Source organism: Psammomys obesus, unplaced genomic scaffold (assembly GCF_907164565.1).
Source record: "Psammomys obesus unplaced genomic scaffold, mPsaObe1.curated_primary_1811, whole genome shotgun sequence".
Lineage (NCBI taxonomy): Eukaryota > Metazoa > Chordata > Mammalia > Rodentia > Muridae > Psammomys > Psammomys obesus.
The window spans coordinates 290-9,962 of record NW_026590455.1 but is presented as its reverse complement, the minus strand read 5'-3'; the positions used below and the strand labels follow the sequence as shown (position 1 = coordinate 9,962).

Genomic DNA, 9,673 nt, shown 5'->3' with positions numbered 1-9,673 from the left:
CTCTCTCCCCACCATGTCCTGTTCTCCCACTCCCTCCATACCTGTTGGAGACAAGCCCTAAGAAACTTCTGACCTTTTCTCATTCCCCCCACCCTGCTGCACCTGGTTGACCAACATCCTGCTTGACAGTTGCAGAAAGGTGCTAACTGTACCATGACTTCCCGAGATAACTGCAAAGTGTTCCGGGCCCCGGGCCAAGAAGATTTTGTAACTTCCACCTTGCCCCTCCCTGAGTTCAGAAATTCTAGAGTAAGATTTTCCAACCTACCCCTCCCTGAGTGTTCTACACTGTGCTCCTCCCTCGCCCCGCCCCTATCTAAGGTTGGCCTTAAAAGCCTGCTCTGGTTCAATAAAATTTGACTCTTGACAAGTGCACATTTGCTTGAGTCCGTTCTTCTCTCTTGCCCATTTTTCTTTCAGGCCTGGTCCTCTTTGGAGACCCCACGAATTACTAGTCCTGCAGGTGGGTACACATACCCACTTAATAAACCTCTGGCATAGAAGATCGGGCGACCCCAGCCTCATGTTTCTTTAAATAATAACTAACATTGGTGCCGTGACTCGGGAAGGGCTCCCTTAGCTTAGCTAGGGCCCCTTTCAGACTTCGGATAGGACTGTTACAACAGATTTTCTCCTAAAAATCTCTATTTTTCTCTCAACTGCCCTCATGCCCGTGCACAGCCATTTCCCCAGGCTGCTTCTACACTCCCCAGGCTTGGGTCCTTCCCCTGCAGCTGGTGCCCATGCTCCAATCTGGCACCATGGCTGGGGCTCTCTGAGAGGTGTGGCGATGCAGGTCCAGTTCTGGTTCGTGACTGGGGATGCTCAGTGCAGCCTCGGAGGAACACCATCAGGCTGCAGGGGCACACGGCGCCGAGGCGTGTGGTACTGGGCACCCAGCGGCTGCCTGCTCCTGCTGTGGCTGTGCTCCCCTGCCTGCATGGTGACCGACAGAGAGGCCCCACCACGGCCATTGCTCTAGAGTCGTGGAGACGCACACAACACAAAAATCAACTTTGGAAAACTTGGTAAGGAATTTCTAAAAAACCCAGCACAGCTGCAAAACTTTTAAATCTCCCGAGGGATTTTAAAATCTCACGAGATTTTCGGCACCATCTTGGTTTTGGGAGGAAGTGGGCGAAACTGTAGCTTAACCTTTCACTTAATATGGCACAATGCCATCTTAGGTTTGGGCAAAGAGGCCCTGCCTCCTGTGCGCCCTGCAGGAAACCATCTCTCCATGTGCTTCCCCCTCCCCCACCAAGCTGAGTTTCACTTCTGCTACTATGGTGCCTGCTACTGCCTTCTCTCTCTTGCTATGTGTTTCCCCCCACCACCACCAAGCTGCTTTCATTTTGCTTCTAGCCCTATTTTGCTTCTAGCCACGTGCTTTCTTCTAGGAGGCTGTTTCCAAGCTTAAAAAAAAAAAAAAAAAAAAAAAAAAAACTTTTCTCCCTGATTTATGTACACTTCTTTACTCTTATATTTTAAATTCCTTACCTAATGCTTTATATAATTTTCTCATTCAGTTTGCATTTATAAGTCTTAATCATAATTAACTGTTTATCTTATCTTTTAGACTAGGCAACAACAACGAGCCTCATTTCAAGTTGGTATGGATTTTTATAAAAATTCAAAGTTACATTTTACTATCTTATGATTCAACCCTGCTTCAAATAAATTTTATATAATAATAAAATTTTAAAGTTATAAATATCTATTCAAATTAAGTTGGTTTATGTGTTGTTCAAATATAATTTTAAAATTGCTTTATACTGCTCTGCTCAGGGGTTCATTAGTACGTACAAGTTGTTTACCAATATTCTAAATTAATTTCTATTAATTTTAGAGGTATTTATTTATGTTAAAACTGGGTCAATTTGCTGTATCCCTACTATCAAAGGGTTAGAATATACTTGCTTAATTTTAAAATTGGTTTATACTGTTCTGCTAAATTGTTGGTTTTAAACTTATAGCTCAAGAGTTCATTATTATGTACAAATTGTTTACCAATATTCTAAATTAAGATCTATTAATTTTTAAAAATATACAATTATAATAAAACTGGGTCAATTTACTGTATCTCTGCTATTAAAAGGTTAATATAAGCTTGTTCTTGTTCTCTTAAAATTGTTGTTATTTATCTGTAGTATAGCCTTACACTATTATAATCTATAAACTTTTATATAGTAAATCATACAAAAACTCTTGTGCTCTCACTTTAATAGATTATATTCATGACTTTTAAGATTATAACTTAGCAAGGACAAAACCTAAAGTCCTAATATTTAATGGTTAACAAATGCAAGTTAATAGTCATCTCATAGATACACATTTATAGTCCTACAGATGCAAACATGGTCTCACTGCAATTTTTAATAAACACCTGAGGATGGTCGTTGAGTCACCATATAGGAGTTGGTAAAAATAGTAAGAGCCATCCCACCTGGCTCTAGATCTTAGCTGCTGCACTCTGAGACTTCTGGCATTCCCACAAAAAAGGGAAGAGGTTTGCATAGCCAAAAGTCTGTTGCCCCAGGTGACATTTTCAAATGTATCCAAGTGGATGCTGGTCCCGCTGCTGCTGCAACATTCCAAAGCTGGCTGCTGGAAAACTGGCCTCTGGAAGTCAAAATGCCCCAAGCAGGCTTGTCCTCTGTGCCCAGCCATGGAGGTTCAACCAGCACAAGAGCCACAGACACTTCCAGCCTTCTAGCTCGTTGGCCTGGCGGAGGACGAATGGCTCCTTTACTTAGCAACCTCCACAGCTCTCGCACAGGTCTGTTTTTGACCTCAGAATGAGATCCCACGGACATATTGCCAACTTTTGTGTTGGGAGACTTCAGGTGCCTTCCCAGTTCTCTTTATATGCAGGAGACAACAGGCCTTAAGCCTAAGCACTAGAGCTGCTATTTTCAGGCCTAACACAGTCCAGACTCAAGAAACATGCCTAAAGGTATATAAATACAAGTTTTTCATGTTTAAGAGTCTAAAAATGTGTCTTAAGGGTGGTAACACAACTTAAAAATGTTTGAGGGCCTAAAAAATATTTTAAAGTTGGTAAATGCAAGTTATAAAGGTTACAAGGTGTAAGGTGATTTAAGGTATCTTAAATAGGTAAAAAGGCTTAATGTTTCCTCCTGTTGTTATACTACTGTTGTATTGACTGTCCAGGGTAGGTAAAAAGGCTCAGTATATCTTTCTGTTGTTATGCTACTGTTGTATTGACTGTCCAGAGTTTTAACCTTTATCAATAGAGCTCTAATTTATTACTCTGACTCTGATACAAAAACATTCCACTGTACCATGTACTATTATGGTTCTAAACTCAAGATTGTAAGCCTCCATAATATGTATACTTATACTAGAAGTTAAGATCAAGTGAGTTTCCCTTTTACTTGATAAAAGGCTATTGCATTTTCAGAGCTCACTTTAAAAAATACTTATGCTATTAACACAAATATGTATGTCTACTGCCTTTTTCTACAATGCAGAGTACAATTGTGATACTAACATGTCTAAAGTTTTATCTCTGTCTTAAAACTTAAAAGTAATTCTTGTAAGCTGCAGAAAGTCCACCTAAATCCACCTCTCAGGTCAATTGGACTCCAGCTAAGTACTGCACTTATTGCCTATCTCAAAAGGTGGGACTCCTCCCCTTTCCCTGGTTTTGGGACTTCCTTTCCTGGCTACCAGACTGCTATTTACTGTATGCAACACTGGCTGAATTGGTGAGTCCTCCTTATTGACCAGCCACTAGATTGGTGAGTTCACTCCATTTTCTCAGCATAAACACCTCTCTTGGTAGGGGAAGCTTGATCGCAGAGCTCTTGCAACTTCGTACTATCTTTGAGATGGAGGGACCCTCCCAGCTGTAGCCTTAACTGTCTAGGTTTGACCCTCTATCCTGACCTCCATTTTAGGGCCTCACTCTCCCTTGAGCGGTACATCCCCACTCACACACAGTTCCTTTCTCCCCCCCCTCTCTCTCACTCACTCGCTCATGGCAAGACCTAGCACTAGGTGAACCTTTGTGCCCCAGCCGTGCCCCAGTGGGCATCTGCACCCCGGTCCCTGGCCAAAAGCTGATGAGCTATTGGACCAGGTAGCACCCCTTTCTTGGAGTCACACCTTGCCATTGGGACGCCTCTAGAAGGTCGCTGACTTCTGCCCCCAATGGGAGATGCCCAGAGGCCCATCCCTCCAGATAGGATGTCCTCCTGAGAATTTTAAGTTTCTAAACCTAGTGCCAGCTGGCACCAGGGCCTCTAAGTTTACATGCTTCTGTAACCAAACCTCATCTCAATGACAGATTGAAAACAAAGCCTTCTTTAAATATTGCCAGTGATTGGGTAAATAAAGTTCCCCCCAGGTACACAGAGGTTCCCATGTTCAAGTCTCATTGATCCAAACCTTCTATTTCTGTTTGCTCTCCCAGAAGTTTTCAATGTATACCTACAGGATTTTTTCTATAACCTACTCAACTTTATTTTTGCCTATATATGTGTTTCACTGTCCTGCCAGACACAGATGTTTACTATAGCCACAACAGTGCCAAAGCAGCTACAGGTGTTCAACTCTGACCTCATGGACTTCCAACAAGCTGCAGGTGTTCAACTCTGACCTCACAGACTTCCAACAAGCTGGACCTGCACCTTCTTTCCCAGCCATGGATATTCTTGCAGACCCTGGAAAGCATCAATACAGCCTATTCTTCCTGGACTTGGCCAACATTTCAGCCTTTTGATCTCCCTACAGCACCCCCAGTGTAAGGAGGAAGTATCCAGAAGAGAATCTATGCCCATTATTGACTTGTTGTTAACAAAAGGCTGAAATGGTGTGCTTCAGGACTGGGACAGGCGGCTCCAGGTTCTTCTTCCAGCATTCCCCAATCCCTACCTGTTGCCTTGCATGGCTGACAACTCTTTATTGACAACCCTCTACCCTAAAATTTCCAGGGCAGAGGCTTCCCTTACTCTTGACCTTGCAATATGACCATTTTGTTGCTATAATTCTCTCTTTCTCAACGCCTTACATGACAACCAAGATCTGCTTCCAATGAGCCTAAATTTATATACTTTAACTTACCTTATAAAAAGCAGCCCAGGCTCCCCATTTTTTAATTATAGAAAAAGGGAGGAATGTTAGTATTTTGGAACACAACCTGCTCCTGGGTTACCCAGCAACTTATGATGTCATCATGTGTCGCCGGCCAGGTGGCCACACCTGGAAGGCAAGGTTACCTTGCCCCTTAAAGGGCCAACCCCAAAATGTGGTCTCTCTCTCTCTCTCTCTCTCTCTCTCTCTCTCTCTCGGTGCCCCTCTTTCTTTTTCTCTCTCCCCACCATGTCCTGTTCTCCCACTCCCTCAATACCACTTAATAAACCTCTGGCATAGAAGATTGGTTGACCCCAGGCTCATATTTCTTTAAGAACAGGGTGGAGGTGTCAGCCTTCATGAAACTTTAGGCAGCAATTAAACAAAGCCCTGGGTACTTGGATTATCTCAGGTTCTGCACCTCTGAGGAGCCCACTGACTACCACACTTTTCCTCTCTCCTAGGCCTTTGAGATCCTCAGTCTGGTCTAGTGGAATCTCCAGAAATGTTGCAGGGTATTCACCAGAGAAGATGGCTTGGACATAGGCTTAAGCCCATAGAAAGCCTTTATTAGCTGGTGGGTAACTACACTGCATGCTCAGGATCCCAGCATAGCACTGAGTCTTCTTCAGGGTGATCTTTTAAACAAACCATATCTTGGGCTGACATGTTTCAGTTAACATGAATGGTTAGCTTTTTTAGCTTTTTTTTTTTTTTTTTTTTTTTTTTTTAGCTTTGGCATGTGGTGCTGTCTACATGCTGAGTTAGAGCCTGAATGGCACTTCCATCAGGAAGTCAGCTGTGCTAAAGTCTGGTGCCCTGTTACATTCAATCATTGCTACTGCATGTGGAACAATAAACACATGCCAATATTTGTCTTGGTCTCGTTTTGTTAATAAAAGTATTTGGTAATCAAGAATCTCTTCACACATGAGCAATATTGGTTAATAATTGGCTAAGAAGAAGAACAGTGAGTTAAATGATTTACTGGAAGAATTTCGAGGAATCTGCATGTGCTTACAAATATACCTTAAGTAACTCGGTCACCCCACCCCAGACCCTGGTGGTCTCTGTTCTTTTCTCTTTCCCAATCTTTCTGTCTCTCTTCCTTCCTCCTTTCTTTCCTTCTCTTCTCTCTCCCTTCCTCTATCTTTCATCTCTTCCTCCCTCTCTCCTTCTCTTTCTCTCTCCCTTTCTCCCCTTCTCTCTCTCTTCTTCTCTCCTCCTCTCTCAGCCTCCCCTTCTCCTCTTTCTCTCCCTCCCCTTTCTCTCTTCATCCCTCCTCCCCCTCTCTCTTCTCTCTCTCTCTGTGCTCAATGCTTGTGCATGTGTATGCGAATGTGACTGTAAGCGTTTATGCATGAAGAGTGAACTAAGAACACTTGTGGGAATAAGAGGACAATTTGCATGTGTTAGTTGTTCTTTTTTTTTTTTTTTTACCATGTTGGTCCTTGGTCCTGGGCATAGAACTCCAGGCAACAGGCTTGACTTTTATCCACTATGCCATCTTGCCCACTGGTATATATTTGACATAGTGATATTAGAAAATAAAAGGAGCAGAGTGGAAATATTCCTGGAAAGAAGTATGAAAGTAATGCAGTACAGGTTCCTATGAGAATTCTACCAAGGAGTTTTTAAGAGAATGTTTCCAAGGAAGACACAGAGCTTTCATTCCACCAGCCTTGAAATATAAATTTGTGTGAGAAATGCATCAACAAGAAAATCTCTTAAATCGGATCCTAAAATTTCTCCAAGCACTGATTACCTTTACTTCAATGCTAGCTCACAAAATATTCTGCTTGCCCAAAGGAAAACAGATACACATATTCACTGCTAGCAGAGGCAGTCAACATACAGTTAATATTCCCAGTAGTTATGAACTAGAAAACAAAACACTAGATGTGAGATTGGTAAGAGGACTTGAAGTGAAAGCTGCTGTGATACTTTAAATCTTTGAAACATAGACCTTTACTCCATGTCACAAAACAAATTACTGGTGGTGAATTTTATCGTCTACAAGTTAGCATTTAGAAATGTAAAATTAATATCATCACTTAAAGCACATGTTTATTCTTTGCAGAGATGTGTCTAAGGTAGAGTTTTAAATTATTGCCTTTTCTTTACATTTCGGTAATGGCTTGAAAGTTTATTTCTTATGGGCAAAAGAGAACATCAAATACATTCATGCCCATACAGATTAATAATTTAGAAAACGTTGTTTCCTAATAAAATTACAATGAAAAAATGATGATTTCAATGTTCCTGTTTCAACACCATCCCTTTCTTAGCTGTGAAGAATTTATCAAAGTGAAACTTTAGTAGGACACTGTGTTCTGCCTTGCCATTCACATTGCTTTGGTTACTTCAGAACAATTAGGTTTTGCCATCATTTTACAGTTATGAAAGAGGTCTGAGTATGAACACAAAATTAATTTGTCTAATGTCGCACAGCTGAGTAGTATAAGAAGGTTTTAGACTATCAATTTGCTTTTAGGCTACTAAGTTCTCCACTTCCTGTCATAGTATCATCTGTATCAGCACAAATGTTCATAAAATCTTCCATAGGTTTTATATTTTACATTCATGTAAATTTCCCACAGTTGTCAGTATCACTTGAAAAATTCTACTTATCCCAATTTCAACATTTACTAGGAATTCCTGGAGGCTTCCCTGCAGAACAGAAGAACCAGTTATTCTATGCTTCTCATTTCCAGTAACTTTTAACACACCTATTTTGTAGTTTTGGTTTTTTTTTTTTTCTGATTGCAAGCAAGGAAGAAAGATGTCCTGAATTGTAGAAATAAGCAGATAAACAACTACCAGTTTTATTAATGTCAAGTCAAGGAGGCTATGAGGCGGTTCTGTGGAGTAATGACTTTTATCTTTAGAATGAAGCTGGGAAATAAACTAAGACATGAAAAACACAGTGTCCAGAACAATCAATCAAAAGCATGACAAGACCCTGTTGGGATAAGCTCTAGCTATTTCTATTCTTAACATGGAATAGTCTAGCTAGCAGAATCTGAGAACCAGAGATAAAAAGGAGAGTTCAACTCCCACCTATCATGTTAGTTTTCTATGAGACCCTTAACCCTATATGCTTTGTTACCTCCGGATTTTGAGCAGTGCCATAGCCCAGAATAGGCATGATGCAACCATCATTGAGTCTCACACAGTGCTGTTTAGAACTCATTGCTCGCTCTTCACTCCTCTGATTGTGCAGATGCTGTAATTTTTTTCTTTCAGTTATAGATGGTTCTAAAAAGAAGGGCAGAGCTTCACCCCTAGAAGCTGTTTAACCAAAAGTTAAACATTATGGGAGGAGTGAGGTTGATACAAAGTAACTACAGGTAACAGTCGGAATCAGTTTGACTTACGTGATTTTGGTTTCTTTCATAAGTTAGAGCCACTGACACTGAAACTACTAGTTTTAAATAACTTTCCTCTTCATGGTCTTCATATTACTATACTAATTATAACATTGAATAATTACCAGCAGTTTGAAACTGTCACAATTGTTTTAACATTTATTTTCTCTCTTTCCTCTCTTCTCTCCCTACCTCAACCCCTGTGCATGCAAGTGCACATGGCAGGGGGACATAGACATCATATCCCTTGAAGCTGGAGTTATAGGTGTTTGTGGGCTGCATGATGGAGATGACTGATTTCAACTCTGGAACTCTGAAAGAAAGCAAGCTCTGTTAACCATAAGCCATATTGCCCACACCAGAATTTTTTGCTCTTGGTGGAAAACTTTTTGCATTATAATGAATTTGATTATTACCATTGTATAATCCATGAAAAATTCAAAATAAAGAAAATATGTTAAGAATTTTTTATGTCATGATTCTTTAGGGTCCAAAATTAAATAAAAAAAAAAAAAAACTAATTTTACAACTATGTGAAAATATTTTCAGTATTTTCTTTATTTTTCTTACCAAGAAATTGTTCAAATATACAGCAGAGAATCAAGCAGCATAGAAGGTATTTAGTGAATGGTAGATTATTAACAATGGTTGGAAATCATTGCCAATGTAAACAGAATCCTAGAACTGAGTATTTCTTTATCATAACAGAACTGCTTGAAAGTAAGGAGATGAGGGTGGGAGGGAGGGAGGGAGGGATTGGGAAGGGAGGAAAGAGGAGGCTACAGCTGGAATACAAAGTGAATTAATTAATTAATTAATATAAAAAAGTACAAGAAATAATTGTGTAAAAAGACAGATGTGTTGTGGGCTTGTCATACACATCAGCATTTATGCTGTCCTCCTGCACAAAGAATGTTGACCATATTATTGAACCAGAGCAAACCATTGTTCTAGTTCCTTATGTGGCACAGGGCGGGTTTCAAAAACTTAAATAATGGTAATAAGAATAACGGAGTTTACTTGAGACTTCAAAGTTGATGAAATACTTTCATTCAGTCCCTCAATCTTTATTTTTCAAATGTTAGTCTCAATTAGGTCTGGGAAAGGGAAGAATTGGCTTTTGGTTTGCTTGTTTGTTTGAGTGACCTTTGATATTTCTGATGCTGCTGGTCTAGGAGGACTCTTAGGGATTTCTGATCCAGAACGGA

At 40.5% G+C, this 9,673-nt stretch overlaps 1 long non-coding RNA gene across 1 annotated transcript; it reads left to right on the top strand.

Moving 5' to 3' along the window:
* Window positions 1–377: 377 nt before the first annotated feature.
* On the top strand, window positions 378–8,929 carry LOC129676879 (uncharacterized). The gene is made up of 2 exons (XR_008720139.1): window positions 378–5,674; window positions 5,831–8,929. It is a non-coding gene; the product is annotated as an uncharacterized LOC129676879 (long non-coding RNA).
* Window positions 8,930–9,673: the final 744 nt, after the last annotated feature.